The sequence below is a fragment of the Apteryx mantelli genome, chromosome 12 (genome assembly GCF_036417845.1).
Source record: "Apteryx mantelli isolate bAptMan1 chromosome 12, bAptMan1.hap1, whole genome shotgun sequence".
NCBI classification, from domain to species: Eukaryota; Metazoa; Chordata; class Aves; order Apterygiformes; family Apterygidae; genus Apteryx; species Apteryx mantelli.
Window position 1 is genome coordinate 28645927 of NC_089989.1, and position 26306 is coordinate 28672232.

The window sequence follows — 26306 nt, forward strand, 5'->3', positions numbered from 1 at the left end:
CCCAGGAGACTCCTACTGCAGGTTGTTTTTCTAAATACCACTTAGCCCTGGAAAGAGACTCTGTGAGACAGAACATTTTCAACCCAGCAGCCCCAAACTCCCAACACTGCAGATCAGAACCTGGGAGCTTGATTTACAGTAATACTGGTAACGGAGGCATTTACCTTTCAGTCACAGACATCAACTGGCAACTCTCCCAGGCCCCTTTGCCCTGAACACCACTTAGAAAACAGATGACGATTCCAACATCACCTACCCACATCAGCATTACTTCAAGGCTTTCTCTCTCCCTATGTGATGTTTCTTCAATCCACGATTCCCTTGTTTTTTCCCCAAGCTAAAGGTTTCGCGAGCACATTTCAAGCTGTCTATATCTAACTATAACATTAGCAGTTGTAACTCACAGCTGTCCATAACTGAACCAACCTCCTGGCCATGTATATCTCCCTAGCATGCCCAGATGATTCCTATCACTTCTCTGTTCAACCATACAATCCTCCTAAAGATACAAAACCAACTTGAGCCCCAGAGCAAGAACTCAGCAGAGGCCAGAGGCAGAATCTTATTGTTTTGTATTGAAATACCATCTTGTGCAATCTTTGCTGTTTGCTGAGAAGGGAGCAAGTACTAATTCTATTTACACACTTCACAACTCGGAAGGCAGCACCTGCTATAAGTTACAAATTACCCCTTTCTAACCCATTCCCTGAGCAATTGTGGTTTCAGCAGTGATGCCCCACATGATACTAAACAGTGCCAGCAGCTCACAGTTAACACTGCATGAAATGCTGAAGTGTGTTTAACTTTCTTACCAAATATTCTCAAGTTCTTGCAGTACAAAGCATTCATCTTTGCTACAAATGCCAAAGCAGTTCTAGAGGAAACCATAACTCCTTTAAGAGCACTCAGCTTTCAGATAATTCAGTTTTTAGAATCCAAAGCCATGAGAAGGAGACAGGCAATAAAGAAACCTTTTCTGTTATGTCCTGATGCTTTTGTCTTGTCTCTTGTCATCATTACCTAATTTCCTCTTTCTCCACCTTAAAAGCACATACGCTTTATTAAGAAGACACATCCTACTTCACTGCAAAAAGACAAATATGTGAATGCCTCCATTAGTTGCATTGCCTGTATCTGTCAGAACATTCCTGTCACTCTCACAACCACAGCATTTGATTATATAGATCAGATTGGCATCTCATCAGCTTTTTTTGGTATATTAGAAATATTCTGCTGATTTGCAACTGGCTGCATGGCCCAGGAGTGAGACGGTAGTTCACACAAACTCTCACCTTAAGGTTGATAATGTTCATATCCATTAATCCATGAAGTATATTAGAGGCTCCAGGGGACAAATACCCACTTCCAGTTATGTCAGTTCAGTCAGTTCTTGCTTTCTAGACATCTCAAAAGTGATATACTTATTATTAAAAACTCTGGAATATGTTTAATCATATTAAACAGCTAAGGAACATGTTTATTCATTTGGAAAGGGCTTTGTTTCATTAGGGGTTCCACTTCCTTCACTGGTCCAACTTGCAAGATAAAGTACTGCTCTGTGGATCAAATCTGCCTTACATGCCATTCTGCAATCATATGGCGCCTTCCAAACACAGATACTCTGTTCTTTGTAAAGTCAATAAGCATTTCTTCCATTTGAATACAGGAAGGGAAATCTACTCAGGATACAGTCCTGTATGGTGCTATAAAGTTTTTCAAATATTTTACCATGAACTTCCAGCAAAGAGGGAATAAGTGTAGCGTTATATTGTACACATAACAAGCTCACAACAAAAAAAAAAAGGATAATTTTTAGAAAAAAAATACTGTTCAAGCAAATCATTATATATATGAAAAAATTAAAAACCTAGGCCTTCCAATTTTTTAAATATTTTCTTTTAGCTGTTTCTAAGGAGAGCAACTGTGTTATTTTGGTCTTTCCAGAGGAAAAAAAAAAATACTTTCAGGTGACTCAATGTTCCAGTCCATTTCTGTGGGGAATAAACATTACTTCAGATAGAAGCATGTGATTGGAAAACTGGTCAGATTATTAATTTTCTCAGCAAAGTTCTTTAAAAATACTTTATTCTTTCTACTTTATCAGTGGAGTACTTCACTCACTGTGATCTAAACTCCTGCTCTGCAGTCCCTTGGAATTAGAAAGACCCAGGATTTTTCCCCCTTCCACTGAGGGATCTCATTAGAAAAGAGATTTTTCTTAATTAGATATAAAATACACTGCCCTTTAAAGATAATATGTAATGTCCCTTTCTGTCTAGTCCTTAAAGTAGCTTTTGTTACTGGACTGTTTGAACTCCTTGCAAGAGATAGCCAATATCATAATAAAACAATGTTCTAGTTTTCCTCTTTACAATTCCTGTGGCTATTTGAACACAGATTTATTTTCCTTTTGTTGTCTCTTTCTTCTTGTCCTCATCTCTTTCTCCTCTTCTCTGTGCTCATTTTGTTAATGGCTAGACTCAGCAAGTGTAAAATTTACAATTTATTTTGAAGACAGTAAGATACGGAGTCACTCTAATATCCTCTGTTAATGACTTACCACTTTTGCAAGGAAAACTGTGGTAACGTCTACATCAGCAAGTAGTGCACCACAATAGGAGTGGACAGAATAAAACAGCTGGTACTATTGAGGATTGATACATATTCTAGGAGAGTTTACTTTGCTTTAGTCCAGTCCTGTAGACTAAATACCCTTAAATTCTTGGTGCACACTGGGTGAGCTCCTAGAGTGCATCTCTGGTTTAATTTTATCTGAAAGGGAACCAGTTTATGTGCACAGACACTGCTCTGTGATGTGAACTGAAGTGCCCTAAACGGAGATGACTGGGAATTTTGTTTCAAAAGTGCACTCCTGATTTGAACTAAAATGCTAATGTAGAGACAGCCTATGTTACCTATCTGCCCCCTTAGCTTAGCTCCATTCAATGAAGCTTAACTATGATGTTTTGACTAGTGCTCCAGGACATACCATTTCACATATGTTAACCATTATGGGATGCATGCTTATACTTGAAAATCAGCTATTCTCTTCCTTGGATTCACCAATACTAACTAGTATACAGGTAGTTTCAGTAGGTCACAGGACTGTCATTATATCTTATCCATAAATGTGAACTTGAGCTACTAACCTAAGTTAAAATCCAATTTACCCTGTCTTCACTGTAAAGAACGCAGATTATTTGCAGTGACCATTTACCCATAACCTTCCAGAACATCTCTAAAGCAACTGCTATCACTGTCCAGAAATGGACAGGGGAAAAAAGGCAAAGCCAGAATTATAGTGCAAGATCTTTTGACATCCAAACCCTGTCCCCATCCATAGGTCACAGTTGTTAGGAGTGGCTGCTGTACCTTCATATTTTTTTGGTTTTTGCAAAAAAAATCTGTTGTGAAGTTTCTGGTCTTAATGGTTGATCTCAAGGAAACAAATTATGCTCTCTACACACTTTTAGGGGATTAGCAAATACAGGGTTTTAATACCTTCAAATCCCCAGTATATGCTTAAGGCCATAATTTGGCTTGCTTTCTAATATTAGGAAAGCAATAGCCTCACTAGGTTTTGATGATTTGCTGTTCTCAGAGTAAACAATTTCAGTCTAGTTCAGTCCCCTGCATTAGGGTGACTTCTACTACTTGATTTCTTCATCAGTCCGTAGCTCAAATCTTATGTTTTCTGCTTTTATTCTTACATTAAAAAAAAAAAGTCATGAATATTCAGGTCTGTTTATAAAAACAGAATCAAAATGAGTTTTATATAGCACTTCTTGTACTTGAGCTACATGCTCTGCTTCTTCAAATAAATGATTCTGATTCTCACAGTGTGATGATGGCATGTGAGCAATTGGAACAGTCATTATGCATTTGGGAACGATTGCGTGGAAATCAGCCACTGTGTGAAATAATGCAAAACCTGCTTTCTTCTGTTTTTGGCTTGGTCATTTTTGCAATGAATCAAGATTGTTCCAAGAAGAACAGGCAGAAAATATCAGGACACACATGAAGATATTCTGTGTTACTATGAAAAAAATGTTTTTTTCTTAAACTTGTGCTTTATTTAAACTAAATGAAATGCAAGAGAGCTGTTTGAATAAAGTTATGAATAATGCTCATAAAGGTGTAGTTTAAAATGGTAACTATGAGAAGAAACCCACTTCTGCCATAAAAATGGGAAACTCCATTTAGCCAGAGAGTGAGCCAACTATACGTGCTCATGTAAATATATTCTAATTATATTATAATAAGGTGCTAGCCTAGAGTTACAGTAAAGAACGCTTTTTATGATTGTCTCTATTGCTTGCACAGGTAATATTTGCACATACCCTCATTTACAATTACCCAATTTACACATGTTAAATAGAAACCCACTAAAATCAGTTTCCTGAGGAAATCTGAGATTTACAGCAAGGCAAAGCTGAGAGTGCATATTTGCACTTGTACACTTATACAGCTGCCTTAGAAAATCTGGCACTAGAACAGAGGAATGTAAATCCTTTCTGGGGTAAAGTCCAAGTCATATTTGGATTCACACAAAGAACAACATTAATGATGCCCAGTTCACAAGAGATGTCTGACAACGCGATAACCCAGGGCTCTTGTACTTCTGATGGCTTTGCTCAGCACTTCCCGGTGGGTACAGCCCAGAACAATAGCTGACTGTCTGGACGGACACAGTCCCTTGCTCTCAATCCATGTCCCCTCTGAGGCTGTACTAGCCAACACTGAAATGTATTCCCTCTTCAGAGCTAGGAAACTACTTTGCCTACATCATGCTTAGGGCTGCTTCCATGTCCGCCAACTATCTCACGCAGTACAGAAGGACACTGAACAGCTGGGGTTATAGCAGAAATAGTATTGATAATGGAGAAACTTTTGTAAGAACAAGTACAGAGAAAGAGAGTGATGGGAATAAATATTTCTCCCAGTATGTATTTTCATTCTTAATTAAGCCAGGACAAACCACATTAGCTGGGATTGTGTGAGCAGAATCCACAGCTGCTATCAGATTAAATGCCTTGCAAGGAGCATTACCTGTGTGCTCAGACTGTGCCCATAAATCATGCCCAAAATCCCAGCTCATGTGTTTTGAATTGTTCTCATTCTTCTGCGTTTTGGAGCAGGAATCATTGTGTTTTTCTGACTTACGTTAATCATCCACATGCCATGACTTCTTGTGCTGCTTTATGGTCCCACAAACAATATCCTGAAGCCCAGTAAAACAGACTGAATGTCTCTCCTGGGCTTTGTTTTTCAGGCCAAACAGAGCACATGTTCCTCAGTTCTTATCTATACTTCCAAAGAAGCTGCTTGCCTGTGAGAGTTAGAATTGGTAATCTGCTCCCTGCCCTCCAGCCGAGTTTGTTGCTGTGAGGTAATGCCAAAATGTGTGTAATTGTCTTGGAGGAAAAACAGATTTAAAAGTATCATAAATCACAGCTTTTGCTTTCCCAGAGGCTGTATCTTAGCAGTTGGTAAAATGTCACTCACCCATTTAGCAGTGGGTGACATTGTAAAAGCCTTCTCCTTCCTGTATATGATTAGTTAGAGCAGTTAAGGTAAAAATATGCCTAATTTCAGGAGACAGTGTTAAGTTGTTCAGAGCACCCTTAGCCTTCCAGACCCTGAGGCCCTGTACCTCCAACGAAGAGGGAAGAACTATGAAAGCTCAGGTAGGAATCCAAAACAGAAGTCTGAACTCCTGTCTACTTTTCTCCATTTTTTCTCCTTCTCTCTCCTAAAAGGAGTCAGTGTCCTAGCAGTCCTAAATGGGTGATGGTTTGAATTACATATTACCTTCCTGAATCCAGACAGTGAAGCATGTGGTCTATATATAGCTCCTAATCCCATTCCTGGGATTTTAGGGAGATTGCTCCCTAGCACCATCCTGAGCGTTGTATTCATGCCTCCAAGCAACACAGCTTCCACTGCTTCCTAAGTCATGTATGTGAAATTTTGCCATCTTTGCTAATATAGAGGAGTATGTTATTCTGGGAGTAGCCCATCTGAATAGGGCAAAAGGATCAGAACATGACTGTATAATGTAGGTCCACACTAGACAGTGATAAATATAAATACAAAATACCTGTCTTCGGACCTTTATCACATGGAAGGTGTTATTTAATTCAAATGTTTATCTATGGCATATCTTAAGTTAAAACTAAAGGCAATTATCCTTAGGGAACACTGGTTTTAGATGTTTCTTTAATACATTTAACATTTTTTTAAGAAAATTCAGTAAACAGGTTTGTCAAGTTGCCTTGATGTTGCAGTACCAGAAATTTTGTGATTATTGTTACAGACGAATTCTCCATCTGCACATGGCTAAATAATTCTGTACTTCTGGATTCACTTCATCACTGACTTCAGTTTAATTATTTCATCAAATTAATTATAACTGCAACAGAGCCTAATGGCCATAACCAGGTCCAGTTGTGTTAGTTGCTGTTCAGAAATGTATTCACATCACTGTCTCTTTGATTCTAGTTAATGACAAGGTGCACCACAGGCTTAAAGCAGTCAGGGCATTTTGGAGAAGGGAGAATAGGGTAACCAAAATTGGAGCATGCTCAGCTAGCTTATGTCTCAGCTGTAGAAAATAATTCACAGTTCTTGCTTCTACCACTTGCAGACCTTATCCATAAATAGGTCATCAAAGTAGGCTGGAGCCAGGGGCAATTAAATATGGAAAGTTGTGAGAAAACAAAAGCATTTTCCTCTGGATTTCTTATTTTGGACCTAACATCTCTGCTAGTTCTAGGGAAAGATTAAACGCATGATAAGATTGAAGATTTACATTCTCATTGGCACAGAACTATAAGCAAGCTAAAGAAGTTACATTCTTTGTGACATGCCAGAGCTCCCATTAGGACACTTTTTACTACATGGGCAGATGTGGCTTTAAATTATCTTTATGAACCTATGACTTTAACCTGATTAAAACAGTGATGAATGATTTCTGCATGTCCAGAGCCTCTGTGGTGACTTAAGCAACTACGGGTGACTGGGGCATGGATCTTACTGCTGTGATATCTGAATGCCTCCTCCAGATAGTCTGTAGTCCAGGAAGCACAGTCACACTGGGGGGAAGCTGCCAGCAGGAAGAATTATGAAGAAAATCTGAACACTATCACTAATTGACTTAGACAGTTTTGTAAGAAACCACAAAACCCTTTCCCTGAGTCAAGGGAGTTGGGACACCATCCCAACGGTCACCGTCCCACCATCCCAAGGGACACCGTCACAGGAGTAGAATCAAATCGAGACAATTACCAAGAATTTCGGGTGGGGGAAAGGGTCAAAAGACTACATGTGTGGCTGAAAGCTGGCCCTTGGATTTGCTGCTTGCACCCGTCTGCTGCAGAGACAATTGGAACAAGCTGCACAGAAGAAGAGGCATACCTTTTTGAGAAATTGCACCTTTTCCATGTAAGGGTTAACAGGCCTTAGAAAGTGATGGGATGACTGCCTTTCCAGCTGACGCAAATGGAGAAGACGTTACTTTGTTCCCTCCTGTCTTGTCTCTGTGCGATAATAAGCTTGGAAGAGCATTTGGCATACACAGCTCAAGACAGCCACTGATTTCTAATAATACACCCAAGTTTTTTTCCCCGAGTACCTAATAAACGTCTTCTCTGGGAGGTCAGAGACTGGAGAAAGTTCGTTCATTCTCTTTAGAGTTAAAATAAACTTGACCCTTGTATATGGCCTTTTCCTAGTATTCCTCTCTGCAATGGAGAAAGGTCACTGAAAACTGTTATCCTTCAGCAAAGTGAGATGGAGTTCGTCTTGCAGACAGCTCCAGTCCCATCTATTATCAGGCATCACCAGAGAAGGAACATCAGGCTGCTTGTTTCAGATCTGCTCCAGTCGCCTGTTCCCAGCAGACAAGAACACTGTGTCAAAGAAATTCTTGTAACTTGCTTCTGCTTGCAAGGTAGGAGATGAAATGCACCAGAAATAGCATGGGTTTCTTTTTTGAGGAAGGGCAGGAAGAATTGAACAAAAAAGAAAGGAGAAGGAAAGAGAAAGAAAAGTTTATGTGCCTTGGGCCTGAATGCTAAATGGTGATGAGCAAGTGAAGGCACTGGTACCTTGGCAGACCTGAGCCTTCTCCAGTTAGGCACCTCATGGGCACTCATGTGGGCACTGCTGAAGATACTCTGAGCCATGTTTTGGTAACAGGTAGGCTTCTGGAGGTGAAAACCACCTACGACGCACAGGTATGTAATCTGGATCACACCATTCTCATTAAGACAATCAAGTAGTGATGGCCAAGCTTCTCTTTCACCTGTTTTAACAGAGTAATGCTGTCAGACAAGTTCTACACTAGGCTCTTCCATCTGAAAATGATGGTTCACAGTGGCAAATTTGCAAAGGTCTCTCCCACTGACTTGTGAACTTGCTGTGGGATGTTATGAGAAATGCTAGCTAATGACTTAAAATACACAGGTAGAAATGATTTGTTGCAGTTAAATAGGTCTCTTGCTTCCATTGCTACTTAAAATTTAAAGAACATTTCTTTACAAGGACAGAATGAGGCAGCACAGATCACTGGGCAGATAGTATGACTCAGAAACATGACTGACTGCTATCAAATTAGTCTGACTGAGGAGTGGTTACACATTCTTGTGGATCTTTCCAGTTGTACAATAAAACACTTCAGCTTTAAACACATCAGCATCTACTCCTGGCTCAGCTGTATCCTATCCTACTGTGGAAGTCTGGATGACATTAAGCTCCCTATGCTTCAGTTTCCCCATCCACAAATGGAAAAGTACTATCTGATCAAAGCTGGAAAGAGCTATTTAAGTGCTAAATTTTATTAAGATGCACACACTGAAATATGCCAACACCATACAAAGTGCTGGCATACCGTGCTTTGTATACGTGTAAAGAAAGATGCTCCCTGCAGCAAAGACCTTGCAAAATAAGTAAATGATTCAAGGTTGAGTGAATAGAGAATTCTCTCTGTTTAAATTTCTCTCTCTCTCTAAATCTACCTTGCACTTATCTGTTGAAAAAATGTCCACTGAGCAATGATAATTACAGTGAAAATCCAATGAGGAGACGGATATGCAATTCAGAGACATAGCTCATTAGCAGAATTTGATGATGTGCTATTATTTGATTGAACATTCATAAGATTCTTGTCCCATCCTTTGCCTACTCCTGTGCACAGACTCCTTTCTAACAGCAACGGAGAGTACGAAGCTCAAGGTGCATATGCGCTGCAGTCAGCTGTGTATGAAATGTCAATTAACTCAATCACACAGTAAGTAAATTCATGTGACAAGTGAGGTATTCACTGCCCAGCAAGCGATACATGTTACTTAACACCATAACAAGCATCTGCTTTTGTCTTAAAAGGAAACAAAGGAGTTTGTCATGGTGCAGAAAAAAACTTGCTGATTTCACAGTGCTGCAAAAAGACTTACTACATATATGGGTATAATCTATTACACTTCATAGGCTCTACATCCCAGCAAATAGTTGAAATTTCCAAGAAGATCAAGATGATTCCATCAGATTTCTCCTTTCGTCACAGACCCATGCTTTCAGACAAGAAACGGTGCCAGAATGTGGCTCATTTAAAATTACTTTTACTGGGGTTATAAAGGTGACACAGTAAAATTGCTCGGTTCTAGACATGTATCAGATGGACTCTGGTTTTCACATTACTGTTAAACTGAAGTGCTAGGACCTGTAGGAAGTGGAACAGCTACAGGTTTATGTGAATTGTGTCACTGCTCTTTGCTATATGGAAAGTGTCAGATTCTTTGCAGTTTGCAATTAGGACCGTTTCTTCAACAAGTGGTAGAAGCCTTGCTTAGAGTGTATCTTTTAACTTTGATATGTACACACAAAGCACTGGATCTTGTAAGGAAGGAATCCCAAACTGGCTGTGGATAAATAGTTTAGAGCAGGATTCACAACTTTTTCTCTTTGCAGGCTTAATTTAGACACACTGCCATCAGTCAAGGCTGTGATGCTTACAGGGTCCAACAGAAACACAGGAACCAGCAGTAATTCTAATAGCAGACTGTTCCAAACACCAAGCAGCTGCCTGCCCTAGGGTGTTGGTAAGGCAGCAGGGAGTACGTGTGCGTGTGTGCAAAGAGCAGGACAAGAAGCTTGAAGTAGTAATGTGTTGTTTGCAGATGGGCCTTAGTCTGCATCTCAGTGCTTGGCTCTCTTCCCATCTCTCCTCCTAGGACTATTTGTATATTTTCAGCATTGACTGTTCCTCCTCCCACACACTCTCTTCACAAGTGTGGAAGAACAGACTGTAATATGTTGGTCAATGTGGTCTCCTGGCAGGTGAGAATATAGGTTGGATCTGCTCAGGAGGAGGAGGAGAGATTTAAACCATAACTCCTACGTTCTCAGAAATACTTCACCACAGATCTGCTGTATAAAAGGACAGTAAAAGCAATGCCTCCTCCTCCAGCAGTAGGTTTGAATGAAAGTGGCTTTGGCCAGGCTGTGCTGGCTGTCTGCTGAGCATGTTCACTGGATTGGGCACTTCAGAAGAAATTGGTCCTTGGCCTTAAATACATGAAATGCAGCTGAAAGGGTCTTATAAGAAAAAGAACACAAGCGCTTTCTTGGTCAAGCACACGGTGTTCACCCTTTTAATTTCAAAGTTAATGCTCTTAAAGATATTTCCAAAGTCATTCAGAAAAGGGAAAAGACTAAAGAACTCTTAATATACACTGATGGATCTTGATTTGCATATAGACAGTGGGAAAAGAAAAAGTACCATGAATTCAAATGCATTTAGTACAGGCTAATATTTACATACTATGTAAAGCTAATGAAGCCCTTCAGCCTTTCAAAAAAGATTCAAGAGCCTGACCTCATGTTACATGTGAATTATCCATGCAAATCCAGGGGATGACAACAACAGGTCACGACATATGGACAGTGAAATTAGCTATGGGCACAGGCTGAGTGTCAATGTAATTCTTGCTTCCTCTTCTGGGTGTTTTCTACACTTGTTTCCCGCCATGTGCATAAATTTCTCCCTGGTGGACTGGTAGAGACGATGAAACACGGTCAGCTGCAGACACTGCACTGAGGCTTAGCATATGGCAAATATCTGAGCCATGGTATTAATGGGTACTGCCAATTTTAATTTTAATGAGGGAATTTATTACCAGCTTGATTCTGAGAATAAAGGGCAGGACAAGCAGGACATCAGCAGTGTGAGCTCCTTCCAAGCCATTTCCACTGCCACTATGTCTATGCCTTTGTCTCCTGAAGGAATCGCTTTGCAAGCCAAGAGGAAGTTCAGCCTCTCTCTGGACCACAAAGTCACTGGTCCCCTGATAAGCAGATGTTCCAGATGCAGCACTGTGCCCCAGAAGAGATGGGAAGAGCGCAGGCAGAGCTGTTGTCTTCATCATAATGATTTGCACACCATGGTTGTTATCACTTACTAGGAACATTTTGTACTTCTGCAAAATGTCTCAGGGCATTCCTGAGATTAATGTCTAATTCCTTTTTTAGACTAAAGTCTAAATCCTCTCAACTTTTCATAGCACTTTACCTTAATATTGTCCAGACATGAATGATGCAGAAGACAGCAGAAAATCCAGTCTATAGATTCCTAGAGTGCCAGAAAGCAGAGTGTTGGCCTGTGATATCAGCCCCTTCAGAAAAGGAATGGAGATGCAGGATCTCATGAGATCAAAACAGTGTTTGAAAGCAAAATCTCAGAAATTAAACAGGAGAATGAGGTAGCCAGGGTGCTCCCATTCACAGCAAAGACCAGACTGCACCAAAAGGATTACTTGGCTGTTAACAGAATGAGAAGCTGGTTCCGTCTTTCTGATGTTGGTCAACCTGTGGCTATGGAGAACCTGTAACTGCTGGTTTAGAGTTTTTTAAGTGCACATCACCTTCAGCAAAGTCTGCAACAAGTCTAGCATATGCACTGATGATTTGGAACAAGGCAGAAACTTCATTGCATTTGGCCAAACACAAAACTGGCATAAAAAGTAAAAAAGGAACCTGAGATTTGCTTCCAACAATAGTCTACATTCTCACAAAGCCTTTAAGCCACCTGCCCTTAAAAAGTCCAGATCACAAAGGCAACCATGAGGTATGCCAACACAGCAGCATGGGAAAGATAAATTCCATCTCAGTCAGCCAGTCTGCCTGTTCCAGTTAAGCGGTGATGCTAAGGTTGCTCTTATAAGGATTTCCGCACAAGTGTGGAGATGCACTAAGACCACATACTGAAAGCTGGGAAAAACTCGCTCAATTTGGGTGAAAAGGGCCTCTGCACACTCCCCTACCATGTGAAGTGATTGTTTCAAGTTTTCAGTTCAGTTCTGCAGACACTATCCATGAAGGATCTGCCTTATGAATCCCAGATTTCTCCTGATGAGAACTGAATCAGACCTTCAGACTTGAAAAAATATCTCAGATCTGCCATCACAGTTTAATCAGGCCAAGTATACCATTAGCAATGGGCAAGTTCACCTATAAGTGACCCTATATTGCCTCATCACTCATCTCATAAGCTCTGTTGAAACTTATCGTCAGACATATTAAATCCCATTTTAGCGAGCTGCCGTAAGTCAGACTCCAACGGGGCTACTCACATCTCTTTGGCTACAAAGTACAGTGCCATTAGACTGACCCAGATCATTTATATGTTCATATGACACAAAAATACTAGTTTTAGAAGTAGAAGAAGTTTTAGAAGAAGTAGATCAGCAGGGCTAACTAGTCTGGGCAGGCAGTATGCTGATCTAGCTATTCTATTCTGACTCACAAATTATTTTGTTTAAAGCTAAGAGATTTCTGAACAGTGCTGCACTGCCTTTTGGTGTTTTTTTTTTTTCATCATATTGCACATAAAGGAATATTTGATGCTCCAACCTAACCTGAAAATAACCTGTTATTTGAAAAAAGAATCCAATTCCATTCAGAACACCAGTTGATCAGTCTGATGAAAAACTAAGCTGTTTTTCTCAGGAAGATCAGGATAGCACTGAGCTGCTGGTTCACCCTCTAAATCAGTAGAGTTGACTATTAAAAAAGCCCTTTTACAGATAATCAGTCCAAAAGAACCAGTTCAGTAAACTTGTAAACTCTGCTGAGATTCAGGAAATAAAGGAGGACACTGAAAGCAGGAAAAAGCAGTAATTTGCAGCAAAGAACAGAACAGAACAAAGAGTCTATTATTATATCCTACTTGGCATGAGGTGCATCTCTAGAAAAGCTCACTGCAGGTTTAAGTTATATAGATACCACTTAACCTGTGCATATAAAAAATTCAGGGAGAAATATTATTGGCTTAAGCCTCTTTGGAGGCTCAGCACTGAAAATGGCACTTGTTGGAAACTCTGAAAGCACAATATAAAACAAAATAGGAGGGGGTGGAGCTGTCATAGGTAGCCATAGGTCAGAATTAAATTTATTTATTTATATTTAAGTAATGGAAAAATACCCTTTCAACTTGAGTGAATGTGATGCTTCCAGGCACTTAGAGGTTACTGCTGCCCAGTTGCTTGCTGCCTTCCCTAAAAGTTACTGCTTCTCCAGTAACCTGCTGCTTCACAGTCATCTGTGCACTCTGCTCCTGTGTCGGAGCAAAGCCAGCTAGCTCACCTTCAGTGGTTTTCATTGGAACGGGGAGTCTAATCTTGGCTCTGCAGTAAGCTCCCTAGGGGTGTTCTACTGTGCCTGTTATTCTCATTTGTAAACCAAGTATTAATCCTTAGCTTCCTTTTCTACATGACTAGAAAGAATTTTGAGATTTTGAAATGATAAACTGTAAGTGACTGCAAAGCGTCTTAGTACTCCTAAAGCTACACTAAATATATTTATTTGATAGTACTTGTTAAGTGGCATATTGTGTTAAGTGCTCACTGATCAAATATGAAATACACATTGCAAGTCTCTGGATGAATCTGTGTGAATGGAGGCGTGACTTGACCCTGTTCTTCCAGACAGGAGTTGCATTACACTTTACCATGCAGGATTGCTAAGTCCCTCTGCTTGGTAATAAGAACTATGCAACATTTCACACACTCATTAAGAATATAGCATCATTTCATGCCCTTTTAACACCTATATGAGAAACATGTTTTAAATGGTGAAATGTGGTTAAATTCACATTTAACTGCCATTTTAATTATTTGGCCTTTCATTAATTGCTCACAGATCAATTCAAATTTAATTCTATCTGGATGAACTTAATAATTAGTTTTTAATGCCTGCTAAATGATTAGGCTTGCCTGATGATTGTGACCTGCTGCCTATTCTGTATGTTCATGTTACAACTGAATTACAGCCAGGCCTTTCTACAAGGGATTAATTTGCGAACCTTTGGGTTTCACACTGTAGATGTGTGTGTTCCCTCATTAGCCTGCTCAGTGATTATGTTCTGCCAGCCAGGAAGCAATTCAAGCTGAAAGGATGGTCTGTCTGATCATGCTTGTACTGCCTGTTTGCCTTAGTTTTCTCATTTCCCAAAGAATTACTGCAATGCCTGCTGAAAGCAAGGTAAATGTGTATTTCTTCTGGTGAGAATCCCTCCTCCACAGCTCAGCAGGAGGGTGATAAATCCAGCTCTCATGGAGTAAAAACAGACTCCATACACTCCCTTTCAGCTCACGGGAGTACAGGCAGGCCAGGCACCGGGCCGGTAACGACCACAGCAGCTGAAAGGCAGAGAGTTGCTCTCGTCCGGCAGAGGCAGCAAACAGGGAAGGGTCAGGCACCCGTTCACATGCTCATCCCAAGGAGTCCAGATGAGCGATGGGAAGCTGGGCTGTCAGGTCAGTGTTTGTGAAAGTAGCAAATCCTGCCAGGTCACTTGCAACAGCTGAGGCTTTTTGTGCAGGTCTGTTTGTGCTTGCTGCCCCTGAAACTCCAGAGAACCCAAACTATCAGGCAATCAAAGGTGAACTGGTCACGGCAATGGGGAAAGCAAAAGCAACTAGCACAGCGATCTTTTCTGCATTGATTAATGACTTGTGAGATTTGTATAAAAGTGAATAATTGCTACAAGATATTACAGGTGAATATTTTGCAGTTTCATCAGATTTCAGGTAATGACCCACCCAATTTTACAGGCAAGAAATATACCTTCAACACTGAGTCCAGAGGAAGCTCTATATTTGAATTGAAAATGGTATTCCTATTTTGCTGCAATAATAAGTACAGGCAAAGGGGGTTGTACAAATACCAGCACCATTAACAGGTATAACTTTAATAAAAAAACTAATATATGGGCCTGATCCTGACCTTAGACTGGGCAGAACCACCAGGACTTCCTGTATAAATCCTGATGAAGGATGCCAAATCTAGCTCCGTGTGTCTCCAAAGAGGGTCTGTTTAGTCTCTTGAACTATTTCACATCACCTTGGCACCAGTGTCTCTCCTGATGCTCTAGTGTAACTAGGAGAGGAATCAGTCCCCAAAACACTGCTAAAAGCTTTTCCACCTAACTCCTGGTGCTGGTTAGTCCCAGTATTTGCTCCTAAAGGAGAAATAATGCAGCTTACTTGGCATATATGCTACACAGCCTCTGCAGCAACCCTGCATCAAAGAAAGGCTCTTCACGTTTCTGCACTTTCAAACTTTTCTTGCACTTTGTGTCCTCTTCTGAACACTTTTGAGACAGCCAAAGGAGTCACAGCTAAGTCTGAGAAGCAGAGATCTGAACTAAAAGCTGATAATATAATATATATTATATATGTAGCAATGCTAGTATAGCCAGAAGATCTTACAGCTGGCACTGAGGGATTCTCTGGGGTTTTCTGGGCTGTTCTTCCAGCTTCTTTTAGCTATGCTAAATTTTCTCAGTTTTGATTTCAATTTTCCTGAAACTTTAATCAAAAGTTTAATTTTACTTAATGTGACTCCTCAAAGCATTTCTTACTATGCACTCTTCATCCTTGCCTGAACAAAGAAACATTTCTATATCCCTATCAGAAAATTGAAAGTGGGATCTGAGTACCCTGATCAGTTAGGTAGCTTATTGCCACGTGTTTCATGAGTATTGTCTTTTGCTGCCAACGTTTCAATTCAGAGCTAGAATACAAGGACAGGGAGGCAAGAGGGAAGCAGGAGGAGGTACACAGAGAAGGGGGAAGAGTCGTGGCTGGGTGGAATTTGCTGGCACTTCAAAGAGCACAGCTGCATTTTGGGATGTTCCACTGGAGATCACACATTTCATTTCTCATACATCCCCAAAGGTAATAAGTCAACTTCTCTTTTGCTACAGTTCTTACACAGAAGTTTATTTTACTGCTCTTTCAGATGCTGACTATTACCAGATTCACAAGAAGAGGTGAAACATTCATTTCCATGCAGCTCAAAGCAGTATTACAACTTTGTAATCTTGTCTTGCTTAGAGGAGATAGAAAACAGCTCCCCAAGAAGAAAAAGCACATCTAGATGAGAGATTTTCAGTAGGTGCAAAGTAAATGATACAAGACAATACTGATTTACACCAGCTGAAGATCTGGTCTCTTATTCCTAAAATCTGTGTTCTCCCTGTCATATGGAACACAAGTCAAATTCAATTCAAAACCTTAGCTTCAGTGGATATAGCACCCATCAGCTTCACTGGGCTCTAGGCAGGCTGACAGCACTGGCAAGTGAAATCCCCTGAAAAGTATCTGGTCAACTCTGTCAGCCTGCCACAGCTGCGACACAGACTGAATCCTGGAAAGAAATCCCACTAGAGGGATAGAGGAATTGCTGTTTTGTATCAGGTATCAGATTGGGAATCTGCTCCTGACTGGACCAGAAATTATTACAAGACTATTTTATATTCATTAAAAAACCCCAACAAACATATACTTCCAGTCTGCCCCATATTCATCACCCACTCATGCCATTTAGCCCTTACCTTAATTTTAATTTTTCTTTTTTTAGTAAATTCATCCCTGATATAACTCCATCAAAATTACTGTCTAAACACCAACCCTGATTCAGTCTTGAACCTGCAGTCAAGGGAGTTTTGACAGGCAGAAATTTGATTCTGCTAAGCCAACAAATACTGCCACTGTCAATTTTAAATAGAGAGGCTTTACCAGCTGGTAAATCTTAAAGCAGCTAAAAGCTGCTGTGGGCTCCATTGAACCTGCCTAAGTGAGATTTCTTTGTGAGCAGACTTATTGCAGAATCTTCTAAGCTTCACAAAAACATGTCATTTCCTCTACCAACATTATATAGAAACTTTCTTTTGACACTAGACATGAACTTAATTTGCTTTTTTTCTCTCCATATTGCAGCAAAAATACTGTTTAAAATGATGTGGGCAGTCACTTCATAAGTTATTGGTTTATCTCAGTGTCTTTGAAGTACGGACATGACCAAGGAAATTAATGTCTTTCAAAGCAGAAAAACACTAAATAACCAAAGACCTTTAGCAACCTCTAGTGATATCAAGCAAGATGATATAATAATGCTCATTTCAGTCAATTTGTAAGTACTCAGTTAGGGGCACTTCACTAGTAGTAGGATATTAAGATTTGGTCTTATAAAGGCTCAGTTTTTTCACTTGGGTTTCCAGATAGCAGCTAAGTTCTGCTGAAATCACAGACTTATTCTAGATCCACACTGCTTCAAGGACTGAATTTGATTCATCTGTTATAATAGAACTCTGCTTTCTCTCTCACACCCAAAGGGAGGTGACAGTTCTCAGACAGACTCGGCACCTATAAGCTGCCATTGCTACATATATTGTCAGATCTTCAAAAGACAAAAGTGCCCAAGAGGATGAGTACTTCAGCAAACATTGCTACTTCATTTTTGTCTAAATGGGAAAGATGAACCTTTTAAAGTTTCATCAGGTAACTGTCAATTCATAGTCATTCATATCTTTTATTCCTTATGTTGTCAATCTGTCAAGCACTTGAGAACTCTGAACACCAGAATTTAGTGGTATTGGAACTGATGTAGTCCTGCAGACAGCTAAATTATTGCACTAGGAAGGTCCAAACAATAAACACCGTGTAACCAGTATTTTGAAGCAAAAGTCAAAATAAGTCATGATTCATTGTGTAATCAAACACTGTTTATCTCATAAGCTCCCTAAGCTCTATACCATTACATGTCACTGATCTTGTAATTAAATGGTCTGCAGTCACCAGAGGGAGAAAGGATTTAATAACCTTGCAACTTAAATTGGCTACAGAATGAGCATATTATACCTGGCTTGATTGCTGATACTGGTCTCTTTACACAGGAAAAGGGACTGTTAACTCAGAGCCAGCTTCACCAATATTTCGGAGCTCTCCTTGTATCCACTGTGCAAATACCAAGCAGTCTGCCATGTCCAAGTGCTCAGGAAGTGCTGAATGCAAGACGCCTCTTCTCCCTTGGTTTGATGAAGTTTCATGTACAGATCTATGCTGTGTGGAACTCCCCGTGCAAGACCAAGTTAGGATCTACTCTCCAGGGTAACAGCAGTTGATAGGATTAAGTGGCTCTAACCCCAAACAAGATGGATGTTAAGCCTTGCTTCTGAAAGGCAAAAACCTCATGGTCTGTCATCAACAGTGTGGGGTCTAGCAGTTTAAGTGGATAATTTAATTTTTTCTTGGGACTCCTGCAAAGAATTTTTTCTAAGTCAGGCACCTATCTCACACTACAAACAGGAGACTGAAATGCAAAATCTAGATATCTTTAAGCAGCTCCCTGCAAGATCTTCTCTGTACTTAAGTCTACACAGGGTCTTATACTGGTCTTTACCCAGGAATCTTAGACAATCTTTTCACTATTTGGAAGACCTGTCAGACCCTGAACCTGAGGTGATGGGCTTGTAGGCAGAAATGATGAATGATGTACAGAACTCTTTATCCTACAGAACTCTGTAAACATCTCACACTTAGCTACACCAGAGTTACTCCTGTCCAAATAAGAGGTGACAAAGGCTTACATAATTGAAGCCAGGAAAGTAGGATGGGCTGATGAGCTTCTTGTCATAGAACCATATTAAAGAGTAGCTGAACCACCACTGATAGAAGCAACAACCTTCAGCTGGAGACATGAACCACCTAATTTAACCCATTTCAGCTGATCTATGTGACACACACACAGACGTGGGTAGCATGAGCTTAATATCAGTGTAGCAGTGTTTCTCAGTTCACCATTACAGACTGTATTGACTACGGGTATGTACCTTCAAAAAAAGAGTACTGCTACATGCCTTCTTTCTTCCTGTGCAAATACATGCATATAGAATTATTTTGCTCAGTATCTGGCCCCATACAGAACTGAAAGTGATTCTAATGAAGATGAAGTTACTGTTTTTTGATAAAAGCACAAGCGGTAGTAAAAGGTCAATAAGATTTACTCTGGTATTGGCTCAGAGATCATTTGTTATTCAAATGACAAAAAGATACTATGGCTATAAAGTGGAGTTAATGATCAATGGCACCACCTGTTTATCAAGTAATCCTTGGTATTTCCATAATTTCTCCATGCAATAAGATTTGAGCTCTGCTTATTCAACATGAGCAGGGGAGGCTCACAAATAATCATAGATTATTGCTGAGATCTTCCAAAAGATATTTGAGAAACAGTTCATCAGCTTCCTGTTCCTGATGAGACATTTTCTCTCAAAATGCAGAAACGTTGGGTCACATTTTTCAATAATAGCTACAAAAATGTAAAATTATGAAAGTTTTAACTCTGCATCTTCCCTGAGGGCCTCTGAATCATGCAGGCATTGAAACATAGGTCTAAAAAGGATCTCAAAGAAATTTGACTTTTTCTAGTTGCATTCTATAGTTGCATATTCTAGTTACACTTCTATAAGCATTTTCTAGCGGAGGTACAGATCATCACAGAGAAAATTTACAATTACTAACAAAAGGGTTGCTTTTATTAATGACCTTTTTACTGATCCCTTAGAAATCATACCAAACACTGAATGGTCTGGTACCACAAAATGAAAAACACTGATAAAATTCAGCCATCTCTCTGCACTGAAGGATACAAAGACCATTTCTGGCCATTGCAGGAGTGCATTTCTAGAGTTCCATCATACCAGATTTTAGGTGCCAACACAGAACATTTCAAATTTGATAGCAGCTATAGATAAGAAAAGGTACAAACGAGTACTAGTATCTGAAGGAGGAGAAAAGTCATCATTGGTCTGTAGAAAAGAATCCTGTGGAACTGCTCATCTAACAAGATTTCACATCATTATTTCTGGGACAGAAAAGTGTTCATATCACAAACAGTTACACCAAAGTTTCACTGAAGTGCAATCAAATTCAACTTTTCTCTTTACCACTTTCTTGAATTAAACTTGCATCCCAGACCCACTGGGCTTGGTGAATTCTACTTGCTTCCTAAAAATAACTATTAACAATGATTTTGACTTCTCTTGTCACCATCTGAGAATTTCAAAGTCTGTCACAAGCATCAAGAGTCACTGTCTAGTACCACTATCTCCTGGTTTGTGGACAGAGAGCACAAAACTCAGGGATTTAAGGGCCTAACCTAGTTTCAGTTAAGATCAATGGAAAGACTGACTCTGACTTTAACTACAATTGGATTTTTGCCTTAATGCATCACCAAGAGTCACAGAGCAATTCAGTGGGAGAGACAGAAATAGAACACATCTGTCCCAATTCCCAAACTCCATTCTAACCAAATGACCATGTGGTCTCCCAGCTTGGTGCTTTATAAAACTGTATCAGTTGCAGTAGTTTGCATCTACAAGCCATTCTCTAACTGCTTTTAAGTGCATCTTTGTCCATGTCTGGGCTCAGCCCAAAAGGCCTGGGAGATAGGGGTGACAGAAGGGCTGAGAAGGAGAGAGACTTTGTGCCTTACAGACTTCTCAGCAGAAGTAGGGATAAAATGACTTGAGGAATTTTTACTCTACTGCTATAGGTTCACTCACCCTCCCTTGGGATGTGCAGAGTGTTCCAGCTGGGCAGATGTGAAAAGAAAGCCACAAGTAGATCAAAGGAGTCATTTCTAAAAGCCAGTACTGGTCTCAACAGCATACCTCACTGGTCACATACGCACCTTGATTGTCCCATAAAGCATGATGCCCAATATTTGGCCTACAGAAGGGCTTTAATTATAATCTGTCCCAAAATGGCAGCTGAATACCCACTACTTCTCACTTCATGCTGTTTACTTGTAAACAAACCCATTAAGCACCTGTGGAGAAGTCTGTTGTTATTACAATGACTTGGAAAGTTATTATAAAGATACAAATTACACAAAGGTCTTCGTTGTTACATAACTAGTAGTATAACATGAAAATCACCTTCCTTGAACAATTGGTTTATAAGTCTGGGTGTTTTTTGCTGTTGTTTTTTTGTTTTGTTTTTCTTAAGTCCCCAAGTCTCTCTGATGTGCTTCAAGCTTCATTCAAATGACTAGGAATGACTGACAGGGAACAGTTCTAAATTAAGTACTCTATGAACTTCCCTCACATTAACCAGATAATTCACTCAACCCTCCAAAGAAGGGACTCAATGACCTATTGTGCTCTGAACAATCCTTAAATACACACTTGGAACATGCAAATCTCAGCACTGTGTTAGATCTCTGGTGGCTTCTGTGGTCAGACAGGTAAAAGCTGTAGCTTTTCCCAACTGATTCCTGGCCACTAAACCACAGCCTTAGCACAGTAAAGGCTTGGATTTTAAATAACAGCTTCCAGTTTCACTGGTGCCATTAGTTATGAGTCCAAATGACAGAACAAAAAAGGCCCTAACTATTGTTTTTGCTCACAGGCTTTGCAGACACAGTGGAGCTAACAGACAGTGACACTGGAAACTGTGTCACTGACTATCTGCTAAGAACCTCCCACAAATGCTCCATGCTGGAATCAGAGCACAAAAAAAATCCAGATGTCTTCACCCTGCTGGTAATGCCAAGAGACCAACCTTCTCATATGACTGTCCTTATGAATGGGAAGAATTCCCACTATGATCAATAAAATGACTGTCTTCCTTCTTCCAAATCCTTTTGAAACACTTTAGGAAAGCTTACAAACCAACTATACCTAGCCTTAATTACCTGATGATGATCTACAACTATCAAAACCCTTGAAATATCATACTTATGACCAACTCAGCTGACCTGATCACTCCATCCTCTCACTTGCTCAGTCATTTCATACACCTACAACATATCATTGTAAGTCTCTTGGGATTGACAATCTCAGTTTTACTTCTTCATAGTAATTACCGTAATGAGATTCTGATCTTCAGTGTTGCTGCATTACAGGATTCCATTAACAGCCAGTAATCTGAAAGAGAAAATGAACAGTCTTACTGCAGGAAGAGTACCAAATGCAGAGCAAAATAAAGCCATCAGAAAATGAGCAGACCAAATAACTTAGTAACTACTTAGAACAATAAAGCTATTTGAAAAAAGTCAGAATCAGTTCATTAGTAACATACACACATGTAATACAGTCACATACACACAGGCACACAGAAACAATAGAGGTGAAGGGGGCAGTACTTAAACTAACCATTATCCAGTTCAGCCAGCTCAGCTGACATGACTGATACCTGAAATTAACTTTGTTAGTAGCACCAGCTCCCTGTTCAAAACTCCTCTCTACATCTGATTTCAGGTTGCACCTCCCTTAAGAAAAGCTGCTCCTGGGAGCTATTTATTTTAAGGCACACATGCAGTTGACTTGCTCATGTGGGCCTGTCACTGGCTCCAATTCCCTTTCTTATCAGATCAATGCAGACAACTTGAAGGTCAATCATATCTGCACTGCATCCTTAAAGCAAGACTTGAGGTCACTTTACTGAATAATCTATACAAATTAATGGTTGTTGTTTACAGCAACTGAAAGCAACAACAAGAAATAAAATTCTAAAAGCTGTTATAGAAACCTCTGCATTTCAAGAGGAAGATATTCTACAGTCAGCTATGCAGGGTCAGTTCTGGAACTTTTTATGCTGTTTTTACTCAGTGTTTTTCTTATTTGCACTCTCACTGTGGTCTCTGATCCCTGATCACTGGGAACACATTACATATGTCCAATCTTCAGGAACTTCTGAGCCTTGCATATTTGACATCTGACCAGGCAGAAACTGGCAGGTGGGATTTTCAAATGTGCTCTGTGTTGAATTTGAAAGGAGAAGTAGGTGCAAGCTGAGGACTGGAGATTTTAAAATTCAAACCAGCACTTTCAAATACTTTATGACAAACACTACATCTCTTATTTTCTCTTCTCTTGCTCCCAAATTTGCTCCCTTTCATGCCCAAATATGGTTCCTCTATCATAATTAGGATGTGTTAGCAGCAAGTATAAAGGAACAGCATAAAAGAAACAAAATAGCATGTTACTCCTTTATTATTATGGCAAACAGTAATCTCTTACTTTCAAACCTCCAAATGACCTTGCAAGTTACTAGACAAAGTGAATCAGAATTGCCGCTCAAAAGCAAGCTGGATGTCCACCATTTCTATCGTACCAAATCAAATCCTCCTGAATCTCTTCTTCTTACATCATGACTTCAGCTCCAGCTCAGAAGCAATATTCTGGCAAGTTTGCTTTGTCCAATGACTAATTCCCTGTTTGGAACTGAACAAGGATCTCTTGAGTGCTGTCATTAGCAACTGTGATAAAACAATAGGCTGGGCAGCTGTTGTTTTTGGTACTTGGTGCCATAGGGCTCTGTCTGGCTTGTTTTCATTAGGTGACATTATTTGGTTTGTGGCTGGAATAAGACACAAGACACAGTGACATTCTTTCTGAAGATGACCACTTTCTTCCTAAATAATAGGGTTCCCATTTGACTGGAAAGCTATAGAAATTACCCTGCATAAACATTGCAGAGATAATTACAAAATAAAGAAACATTACAGTGAATCCATTGAGATCTTTAATTCCAAACTGCCACTATCCCAGAAGGAACAAACTGTGAGTTAGACTGACTCTTAAGTATACAATTAAGCCTGTCAAGTTCTGACTCCATAATATGCTGTTTAGCATTGAAAAGTCTGTCAGTAAAACGATATGTAGGATTAACATCATAATGCTTTGGTTTTGCTTCCTCATTAAACTATAAAATGATTTAGCTGATAAAAGCAACATGTTATTTATACTCCTTTTAGCAACAGTTTTAATGATATGTGGGATACACCCCCTTCCCTCTAATATAATAGCCTTCCTGGCCTTTATGGATTTAAATAGGTGAGGGGACTTGTGTGCATTCCATGTGGAATTTACTCGGTAATTCTATTAAGAGCTTCTCTGCATGGAAATTAATGTCTTCATCTCATTCAATACTCATCCTGTTCATTATTTAAGACAAAATACCTAATCTCTCCCAATATGAAGTTTCCTTAAAGGAATTCCTATTAGTTTCAAGGAATTCAAGAGACTAAGCAACACTGCAGTGTCTGCAAAACTACAAAGATCTTGGGCTTACAGTTAGAGAAGGTTCCGCCATTTCTGGGATCCTGGAAGAAGAGGGTGGCAATTGAAAGTGCCAGAGGCTTCAAAGCAGGATCTTTACTTTTGCTCCTCACCATTTTCAAGTCCTACTTCAAGTGACATTCAGCATTAGCCATCAGAGCTTGCAGGGATTTCATCTGATTCTCTGGGCCAATTCAGTTGCCCAGCTTTAACTAGCAACCACTCCAGAAAAGGCCTCAGAGCTCACATCAGAAACCAACATTTCCCACCACCTATGTTTGAACTGAGAAAAGCAGCAGCACCAAGGCCACGGCTCAATGCTGAAGCAAAGAAAGGCCATGGAAGAGGAGCTGCCTTCATTTCCCCTCCTAGATTTTAACTTCTCAACTACTGAAAATGAATGGAAAACCTGCGAGTTCAGCGATAAAAGGCATTAGTTTGGCCCTTCCTGAAGAGTGGGGAAGCGAAGACCAAGAACTCTACAAGGTTCATAACAGAGACTGATTTCTTCAGAAGGAGAGCTGTCAACACTTAGATGGAAAATGAAAATACGTTATTGTTCCTGACTCTGTTCTTTGATCAATCTGCAGCAGAACCAGCCGGGGTGTGACAGGCTCGCCTGCTGACCACTGTGAAGCTTGTCTAGTTGAGCATGTCTGCCACAAAGAATTTCAGTTATGTTAATGCTGGCTGTGGCTACCCTGGGCTGCGTTTCTAAAACTTAGTTCAGATGTCATTAAATCCACTGAGTATTTGTTTAGGCTCATTAATTTAGCAAATGAATTTTGAGGACTAGATTGATATATCTGTTTTGGAACCCTGTCTCCAGAAATGATTAATATTTAATATAAGATTTGTAAGTTAGAGGTAATATCTTCTATTATAGTGACTACTATAGTTGAAAAAAGCAGACAATTTGGGGGGATCATAAGTCCCTTTTCAGTCCTAAGAAGGGAGACAAACCTTCAGACACAAAAGCCTTTCCTCAGCTCTAAGGAAGGTCTGTATTCCTGAGAGCTTGGCTGCCTCATCCAACTATACTATTTGGTCTAATAAAAGCGACCATATAAAGATCGCAACTATACCCACTCTGGCATTCTGATGTTAAACAAATCAAGATGAAGAGAAGCAGGAATTATACCTGTCACAAAAATACAGTATGCTTACAGATCTCCTCCTGCAGGACAAACCATTTACATATTCTGATGCATAAGAAGCTGTTTTAGAAACAACCACACAGGAAGAGGGAGAGCTGCCCACCTACTACCGATACCCATTGCCTTCATTTTCTCCCCGATTAGTTCCATTCAAAGAATAAACTGGGAGGAGTGATATAAATAAGTTGTGCTTTTAGATTCTTCTGAGAAAACAAAAGAGCTGATTTGCCTCTCATTTCTGCAAGCAACCAAGTTATTCCTAATTTACAACACTGTTAACAAGAGGAGGTTCAGACAGAACAGCACAGGCTTGCAGTCATTGCAAGAGCTGCAATTCAGTAGACATTTGAGAGGATACAATCGTTTAGAGAAGGAAGTTAGAAACCACAGTCCTGGTGACAATGTACACTTAATACAAATTAATGGGGTGCTTTAAATAACCAGTGGAGATATTTCTCTCCACTTTACACACAGAAGTAATGTCATGTAGACAACCTTTTAAATGAGAAAGATGTGCCTCATGTGAAAAAAAAAAAATCTAAAACACCAATGCTGTTTTAATAAGGAAAAGCTCTCTAAGCGATTGGAGCAAGTGAATGGACTCTTTTCCTGACTTTGCCACTATGGCTGTGTGACCTAGGACAAACTACTTACACATTCAGCACCTCTCAGTAAAACTGGTAATAAATACACTGGCAAGCTCCACTTTAATTTCACGCAACAATATTTTTTTATCTTGTAGTTCA

The 26306-nt window shown here is 39.9% G+C and overlaps 1 protein-coding gene across 4 annotated transcripts in view; it reads right to left on the bottom strand.

Annotated features, from left to right (window-relative positions):
• The window catches only part of TMCC1 (transmembrane and coiled-coil domain family 1), a 198376-nt gene that overhangs the window by 151314 nt on the left and 20756 nt on the right, over window positions 1-26306 (bottom strand). For all 4 annotated transcript variants that reach the window (XR_010885409.1, XM_067303557.1, XM_067303559.1 and 1 more), the window contains exon 2: window positions 22207-22267. The gene's annotated coding sequence lies outside the window, so the exon portion shown is untranslated. The remainder of the gene's footprint in view (window positions 1-22206; window positions 22268-26306) is intronic.